The sequence below is a fragment of the Euprymna scolopes genome, chromosome 2 (assembly GCF_053919585.1).
Source record: "Euprymna scolopes isolate OS-2025 chromosome 2, ASM5391958v1, whole genome shotgun sequence".
NCBI classification, from domain to species: domain Eukaryota; kingdom Metazoa; phylum Mollusca; class Cephalopoda; order Sepiida; family Sepiolidae; genus Euprymna; species Euprymna scolopes.
In genome coordinates this window covers 67,947,805-67,957,594 of record NC_136483.1, presented here as the reverse complement: position 1 = coordinate 67,957,594, position 9,790 = coordinate 67,947,805, and the positions used below count along the sequence as shown (strand labels likewise).

The 9,790-nt window shown below is 35.0% G+C and overlaps 1 protein-coding gene across 1 annotated transcript in view; it reads left to right on the top strand.

Annotated features, from left to right (window-relative positions):
* Positions 1-9,790, top strand: part of LOC145291908 (calmodulin-binding transcription activator 2-like) — a 2,646,613-nt gene that overhangs the window by 895,721 nt on the left and 1,741,102 nt on the right. The gene's annotated exons all lie outside the window — the stretch shown is intronic.

Here is a 9,790-nt window from a genome sequence, read left to right as displayed (position 1 = left end):
GGACATATTCCAACTATGGTCGCTTATTTCTACACCTCTCCGCACTGTTGCCACATTATAAGAAAAGGATTGATTTTAAGTTTAATATCTAAAATCAATCTTGAACTTTTTTTCTTCTTTGAATAACTATTTTTCCTCTGTGAAAAACTTGGTTTTTAGTGCCCTTAACTTACAGTGCCATTTTTAAAAGGGGTCGTGGCTGTTTGTGGTCTTCAACTGTAAAACTGTCTTTTACCCAAATTGTTATTAACAAGAAAACAAACATATTGGACTTTCTTTATTATCTACTAGTAAAGTGCCTGTGGTTTCCAGGTCGTAAGATATGTTAAATATGTTAAATATTTCAATTCATGCAGATTTTGTATTTATTATTATACAGCCAAATCTCTATTGATTATTATATTGTACCCAATATATAGTAATGATTTCAAAAGTAAAAAAAAAAGACTTGGGTGCCATCTGTTAGAATCAAAACTAAAACATTTAGTTGTAGCCGATCGAGATATCATCAAACGGATAAGAAATAGTTAAAAATCAACTGACTTGAACATATAAATGTATATTTGAACATGCGTACAAGATCACTTTAAGTCGACTTACGCCTGCCAAATTCCAATTTTTAAAAATTTGGACCCTTTAGCAACTATTTTTACTAGCTAAAGCCCCATAACATAATGGTTCACAAAAAATGCAATCATTTGATGCGCCACTCTGCAATCTTGTGTCTTAGAGGAGATGCAGTTTGAAAAAAATGGAGACAGACAGACATAGGTAGTTTTATGTATTAAATTTTTACAGATTTACAAAGTAACATTCTTTAATTTAACGATTTTGTAACCTGATTTCTTCAGTTTATGGTCGGGTTGATGAGGGAATTAGTTTTTTTTTTGTTTTTTTTTTTTTACACAGTGATCACCACTTATCAAGGCCCGGAAGCCACTCAGGGATAAGGGTTATTGCAAGTACATTACGTTAGTGTGGAGATTTGATGAAGTGTTTACTTAAGGGGCGGTTCATTAGGAATTTGTTAACGTTGGACTTGAAGACATCCAAGTTGTAGTCCGGTGGGAAGCAGGCAGACGGAACAGAGTTCCACAGGCGTGCAGTTCTAAGAAAGAAGCTTTGTTCATGGAATCCGCGTTTTGATTGAGGCACAGATATAGAGTGGGGGAAATTTTTCACAGTGGATTCAGCTAGACGGGTGTTTTTCATGAAAGATTGGCGAGAGGGGACCAGAGATTTAGTGTCAGAATCTAAATAAGCTCAATTGTTTTTGTGTTTTAGCCTTCATTATTATTTTTTTTATTACTAGCAATTCAGCCTGACTTTGCTCAGGTCCTATGTACTGTTCATAACTTTATGTGCATGTGTATATATATATATTAAAATGTTTGACTCATGTCTAGGTAACCTACATCTAAAATTTCAAGTGTTTAGACCCAAAATTGGCGAAGGAGTTTGGTAGAGTCTGCATAGCTCAACTCTTTCAACTTTGACGTCTTGGCACTAAATTTTCGACCAAAATATATGATTAAAAAGCTTGCTGCATGCCTGAATACCCTTTATGTAAGATTTCAAATGTCTAGACCAAAAATTGGCTGAGTAATTTGGTAGACCACGGAGGTCAATTTTTTAAAAACTTTGACCCCAATTTTGACATTTATTGTTTTGGGTTCAAATCAAATAAAAAAGTTTCATCCATGTCCAAGTAACCTACATCTAAAATTTCATGTGTTTAGACCCAAAATTGGCAGAGAAGTTTGGTAGAATTTTCAAAGGTGAAATCGTTGAACTTTTATCCCTTGACAGCCAAATTTCTGGTCGAAAACTGATTAAAAAGTTTTTCCCAGAGTTATTTGGTAGAGAAATGTACACACACACAGAGACAATTTCACTGTTACAGATATATAAATTTAGCTCCCATACTTACAAAGCTGTTTAAGCATTGTCTTAAAGAGAATTGCTTCCCAACACCCTGGAAAATCTTATCAGTATGCCCTGTATTTAAGAATTCAGGTGATCGGTCATCTCCCTCTAAGTACAGATCAATAAGTCTCCTGTGCGTCATGAATAAGTTACTTGAATCTGTGTTAAATAGAGAAGTAATTAACCACCTCAGCAAAAATAACCTTCTTAGTGACATGGAATATGGCTTATGTTCTCCTAGATCTACAGCAGATGTGCTTACAGTTATTTCTTATGGGATTAGCGAAACTCTATACGGAGACTTCCTTTCTAGGGCAATTGCTCTTGACGTATCAAAGGCCTTTGATAGGGTATGGCATAAAGGTCTACTTCTCCAGCTATGGTATAGCTGGAAATGTCTTTTCAATTATAAAATCATTTCTCTTTGATAGGTTCATAAGAGTAGTGGTTGATGGGCAGAAATCAGAAGCCCATAGTATAAATGCTGGAGTCCCTCAGGAATCCATCCTGGCACCATCTCTCTTCCTGATCTACATTAATGATCTTCCGAATCACATCCTTACATCATTTAGACATTTTTGCTGACAACACTACCATCCATAGCAGCACATCAAAGGCCGTAAACGACCAAGTTCTCTCCTATTCTCTCTCCTCTGATCTTGAGCACGTGGTACAATGGGGAAAAAGTGGCTAGTTACTTTTAATGCATCTAAAACCAAGCTTCTATCTTTAAATCATCAACGTTCTGACCCCCATCAGGCATCAATTGAAATGAATCGCTATTGTCTTAGGGAGGCTCCATGTTTTGACAAACTTCTGGGCTTGACATTCACTCCTGATCTAAAATTGAACACATACATCAAATCCGTTGCCAAGGTCACTGGAAAATGGTGGGATCCTTCTATCGATCCAGTAGATATCTACCTGCTGATGCAATTCTCTACCTATATAAGAGCCAGATTCGTCCAAGGATGGAGTATTGCTGTCACATCCGGACAGGAGATGCTAGGAAGGTCTTATCCTGCCTTGACAGGGTTCAAAATAGATTTGTAACGTAGTGGGAGACGCCCTGTTCTCTTCCCTGCAACCTCTTTCTCACAGAAGATACGTTGCGAGACTATCTCTGTTTTTTTATTATTTTAATGGCAAGTGCTCGTCTGAGCTCCAATCAACCATTCACGAGAAACGCTCGTCTTGTTGAAATCACTATCAATAATTTCTCCCAATCTTTCTCTATGCCTACATCTAAAAGTAAATTCCATGAACAAAGCTTCTGTCACTAACGATTACTACGATATTTCTCCATTGACTACTGTACACTCATTTACACTTATCCTCGAGTGACCTTCGGGCCATGATAAGTGGTGACTTCTATGTAAAAAAAAAGCAAAAAAAAAACAAACTAGCTCTTGACATATCAAAGGCTTTTGATAGTGTGACATAAAGGTCTACTCCACAAGATCGCCAGCTATGGAATGGCTGGGAATGTCCTTTCAATTATTAAATTCTTTCTCTCTAATAGGTTTATAACAGTAATCGTTGATGGGCAGAAATTAGAAACTCCTTGTATTAACGCCGCCGTCCATCAGGGTTCCATCTTGGGCCTAACCCTGTTCCTGATCTTCATCAATGATCTCCCAAATCACATTCTTAGATCATTTGTAGACATTTATGCAGACAACGCCACAATCTATGGCAATACTTCAAAAGCCAGCAATTTCTCTCCTTTCATCATAATCGCTCTGACTCCCATGTTGCGCCAATTGAAATGAAGGACTCTTGTCTTGGGGAAGCTCCATGTTTTGAAAAGCTTCTGGGACTGAGCTTTACTGCTGATCTGAAATGGAACATGTACATCAAATCTGCTGCAAAAATCGCTAGAAAAATGGTTGAATCACTCCACCACTCTGTCATGAAATAAAACCACCAAACTAAACTAAATTCGTTTTTGATTTTTGAAGATGAAAAGAAGGTCGGAGGTTACGTTGTGCAACTCTCACTCAATATAAGGACAGCAATCTGAAGAATCCAAATAATACAAACAAACCAAACTCGATGAATAAATATTTAAAGATGTCAAGAACTTCATGTATAAACCATCATTTTGCATTTCATTATTGCTAATTTTTTCCTTTGGCAGGACAAGATACTCTTCTGACTTTTGGGTTTCATCGACAGACTTTTTCTATTTTTGTTACTCTGTATCCGAGAACTTAGAAAACTCATGTATTATATTGCTGCTGTTTTTTTTGTTTTTTTTTTGTTAAAGACAATGTTTATCAAAAAATATATATCTTCATTGTTTGATTTGGATTCCTCATCGTCAGTATTGTGGCCTTGCAGGTTGGTAATAATTAAGACAAACACAGTAGTCAACAAAAAGTGTATTAGCAAAAAATGTTATGGAAGTATACGTCATGATTCATAACTGCTATGAATTGCTCTCTGGCATTTTGATGTAACTATATTTATCATATCTGGATAAGTCCATTATTTCTGAAATCGGCAAACCAACTTACCTCTTCACAAGATTTCCAGCTACGGTATTACTGGAAATATTTTATCAATCATTAAATCATTTCTCTCTGATAGGTTCATAAGAGTAATGGTTGATGAGCAGAAATCAGAGGCCCACAGTATTAATGCTGGAGTCCCCCAGGGGTCCATCCTGAGCCAAACTCTCTTCCTGATCTATATCAATGATCTCCCAAAACACATACTTAAATCATTCGTTGACATCTATGCTGATGACACGACCATCTATGGCAACACATCAAAAAATGACAAAGTTCTCTCTAATTCTCTCTCCTCTGATCTTGAGCGCGTGGTACAATGGGGAAGAGGTGGCTGGTCACTTTTAATGCATCCAAAACCAAGCTTCTATCTTGACATCATCAACGCTCTGATCCCTGTCTGGCATCAATTGAAATGGATGGCTCTCGTCTTGGGGAGGCTCCATGTTTTGACAAGCTTCTGGGTTTGACATTTACTCCTGATCTGAAATGGAACATGTACATCAAATCTGTTGCCAGGGACGCTGGGAAAATGGTAGGATCCTTCTACCACTCCAGAAGATATCTCACTACTGATGCAATTCTCTATCTATATAAAAGCCAAGTACGTCCTAGGATAGAGTACTGTTGCCACATCTGGGCAGGAGCTGCTAAAAACAGCCTATCCTGCCTTGACAAAGTACAAAATAGACTGTGTGGTTTAGTGGGGATGCCCTTTTCTCTTCCCTGCAGCCTATCTCCCACAGAAGAGACGTTGCGAGCCTGTATTTGTTTTATCGTTATTTCCATAGCAAGTGCTCGTCTGAGCTCCAATCTCTGGTCCCCCCCTCGCCAATCTTTCACGAAAAACATCCGTCTGGCTGAAACTACTGTCAATAATTTTCTCCACTCTTTATGTGTGCCTAAATCCAAACGTAGATTCCATGAGCAGAGCTTCTTTCTCAGAAGTGCACGACTGTGGAACTCTCTTCCGTTCGCCTGTTTCCCACCTGACTACAACTTGGATGTCTTCAAATCCAACATAAACAAATTCCTGTCAAACTGCTCCCTTAAGTAAGACACTCTATCAAACCTCCAATACTAATGATTACTACAATACTATCTCATTGATTACTGTACATGCAATAACCCTTATCCCTGAGTGGCCTCCAGGCCTTGATAAGTGGTGACCCCCATGTAAAAAAAAAAAAAACTCATAACAATTTGCGTTGCATGAGCCAAGTAGAATAAAAGAGGTTCGTAGTGTGCAAACAGGAATTGATGGGATTCAAAAATCACAGATTGTCTATTAATTTCTTTCTACCAAATCCAAAACTAAATCGACCAATGTAATATTTTTTAACACAAACTCAAACTGCCAAGCTTTTTTTTTAGCATACCACTTTGAAACCTATTGTAGCCACACTTTTCTCGGCATGTCACCTATGTAACTTCTCATAGCCAAGTCTCTCTTTGAATTCATATTCATATTATTAAGTAAACGGGTGTATTTTTTTTTTTTTCATTTTATGCAGATAGTCGTCTTCAAGTCCAATATGGTCGTTTTCAAGTCCAATGTAAACAACTTCTTGATGAACTATCCCTTTAAGTAATCCAATTTACCAAATTTCCACTACTAACGATTACTACGATATTGTCCCCTTGACTACAGTACATTTATTGACCATTATCCTCGAGTGACCCCCGGGCCTTGATAAGTGGTGACTCCTTTGTAAAAAAAAAAAAAAAAGAAAAAAAGATAGCTAAAATCTTTTTGTTTATCTGCCTTGTTTTGCTGAAATCTTCCTCAAATGCAGGTAGCATCTGTTTTGCTATAGCCACCAGGATGTAATAGTGTTTTAGTCTTGGAAGGATGTAATAGTGTTTTAGTCTCGGTAATTAGAGGAAACAAAATATATTGAACAAAAAAGCAAATACAACAAATAAAGAGTGTGAGTATACGTCAGTCCGACTGCCAAGTGTCCATGACTCGTGCATTACCGCAGAGAGATATATTCTTCCAGTATTGATAGTAAGTGGAAGAGTTCCTGATTGTCTGTGAGGTGAAGCACCACAAAAAATAGTCTGTTTATCTTATTCCCAATCAATTAGTTCATCTTATGAAAGCATATTTAATAGCAGTCTATCCTATTTGTTTATGAGAAGATGTATATTATTATGGCAGTAGATGCAACATGTCCAACAAGATTGTATCAACTGTTTCTATTAGCAACTATTTTACACCATCCACTTCATCTTTCACTATTTTAATCATTTCAAATAAGAAAAATAAAATAACTAGAATGTGTCATTTTTGTTTTTGCTATTGAATTTCAAATTCTTGTGAATGAATAATTTGAAAAGGGGAAAATCACATGATAATTAGATGTACTTTAGGAAAAAATAAATAAAATTAAAGAAAATAATAGTAAGGAAATTAAAGTGGAGAGAAATAATACTAATATGAAATATATTGGAGTTTTTATTTACGGGAGAGGAGCGTTTATTTTTTTTTGTTTTTGTTTTATTTCTTTTAAAAATTGTAATCTTTTTTTTGTGGTTTTCTTTCTCATTTTTTTATGTTGGATTTTCTTTCTGTTTCAAAATACTTTTGATTGTTCTTTATTTCTTTGTTGTTATTAGATATTTTTGTCTGCTTTTCAGCCTTTTATTTTCCTTATAGATCTTTAGTCAGTTTCTTTCGAAACCCTTTTATATTTCTTGGGCGAATTTCATCCATACCTGAAATCTCATTGTACACGAATTCTTAAAAGATAAATAAATAAAAAAGAATTCATGAAATTTCATTTATACATCTTTTTTTGTCTCCCCCTTCCTTTTTCTTTTGAAGAGCATTACATGTCCCAGCAAAGCACATATTGATCTAGTCATGTTCTTTTTTCCAATTTTCTTTGCTGGCTCCATAGATTCTAACAAACGGAGCCTATCAGTGTATTTATCCGTATTTTTAGGAGAAGCCGCCATTTTTCATTTTCGTTCTTAACAGGACTGAATTTCATCTCGATTTCATTTTCTTTGTTCCTCTGCCCCTAATGAACATAGCATTTGAATACAAAGATATATTTTTCCTACATGTTGCTCTATCAGTTTCTTATTTGTCAAAAGAAAGTCATTAGATATTCCGTCTCGGTTTAACCATTCAAAGACGAGCACCCTGAAAAAGAAATATGAAAAGCTTCTAACTGAAGCAATATTACAAAAGTTCCTTCTCCTTATATAAGTTGAACACTTTCTGGGGGCTTTCTATGTTCGTTAAATGAATGATAGAAACAGTTGTATCCATCCAGTCTTTAAGATGAAACATATATATATATATATATATATATATATATATATATATATATATATATATATGTATGTATAAAATAAATGGTAGTTTGCTTGAAGCATTGATGGTAAAGGAATATATGGAAGTTTTAAAAACCAAAAGCAATGCGAAAAGACCGGAATCATGAGAGTAAATAAAAGAAAAACAAACAAACAAACAAATAGACGGGTATGTTCAAGTAGAGAAACATCTAACTGTTTATTCATCTATCATTCCTCACCTCGTTTTATAATTAATTTGTAACCAAGTTGCTGGTGTGTCCGGTGTATATAAAGTCCGATGGTAGTATGGAACTTTGATTAATTTCGGGAGAAAATACCTCCCCTTTTCAAAAAGAAAACAAAATTCTTCTACTTGAACATACCTGTCTATTGGTTTGTTTTTCTTTTCTTTACTCTTGTGATTCCGGTCCTTTCCGCATTGCTTTTGGCTTTTAAGACTTCTATATATATATATATATATATATATATATATATATATATATATATATATATATATATATATATATATATATGTGTGTGTGTGTGTGTGAATATTAACATTTTTTTCTTGTCTGTCCATTTCAATTTTTCTCAGAAATACTGGCTGAAATTTTGTATGAACCTTTGTTATAAAGTGTATCAAATTATATTGTTGTCCGTTCGATGTACACTTAGGGATTAATAGGGATTAGTATTTAATGCAAAACTGAGCACAATTTTAACCATATGCAATTATCAATTTGGCATAAAGCACACATTTTAATAGGCTGAAAAGTTTAGTACATATCTAATGATTGTATTGCTATATTTCCTAGATATTAAACCAGTGAAAAAACTCCACTGTTTATAAGATAGTGCTCAATAGCAAGTAGAACTGTATTTTTATTTATTTATACAAGCATTGTTGACTGCATGAGTGCATACATGTTTCAACTGTGATTTTTTTGACATATGTAGTGAACAATGTTTTTACAAATAAAAAAATTACATATATATATATATATATATATATATATATATATATATATATATATATATATATATATATAAGCAGACATCGTTAACAGAAAGCTTCTGTTTTGTAATACCTTTTTTATTTTATCAATTTTTCGCATTATCTTTTTTGTATATATGTCAAAGGTATGGATGTATGGGCCAAGCATTTTTTCTTCTGAAATAGCTCGCGGTTTTTTAACTTTTAACTTTTTGTGCACTCATTTACACATCTTCAGGAATTTGTATGAGAGGCTCGCTGGGAATTATGGGCAGATTTATTTAAATAGTGGTTGAGTTGCGAATGAAGGTGCAAATGAAGATTAGTAAGTCTGCTGGCACCGGTAATGGGAGTAGTATCATGGAGTCGGGAGAGTGTGCCAGTTCTAGGGGCAGTGACAGGAACGGAGGAGTTATCCAAGGTATTTAAGTGTGTTGGAACCATTTTGGAATGCGACCTGATTTATGGTAGGTTTTTGCATTTTTATATAAATAGTTTCAAGGATTTTGGCATCTTAACAGTTTGTTTTGTGGTGTAGTATTTTTGTGTTGTTGATTAAAATTTTTCTGAAATTCGAGGGTGGGGGCAGTGCTGTATTTTATGTAAGCGTTGGAATATGGCACTAAATTCAACATTATGGCAGGTAAGGTGATGGGATAATGTGGTAGTGATATGTCTGACATAACTATTAGTTGCATTGTTGTTATAAGACTTACATTCTTCAAAAGGGCATTTAAACTGGTAGATGACGTTTGTGAATTCACGTGATTTTAGAGGAGGTGCCGGATTGTTTTCTTTGTTTGTTTTTTTTACAAAGAAGTCACCACTTATTAAGACCCAGCAGCCACTCGTGGATAAGTGTTAATGAGTGTACAGTGGTTAAGGGTAACATGTAGTCATATTTAGTAGTGGAAATTTGGTAAATTGGATTACTTAAGGGGATGGCTCATCAAGAATTTTTTCACATTGGACTTGAAGACAACCATATTGTAGTCAGTTGGAAAGCAGGAAAGCAGAACAGAATTCCACAAGCGTGCAGTTCTAAGAG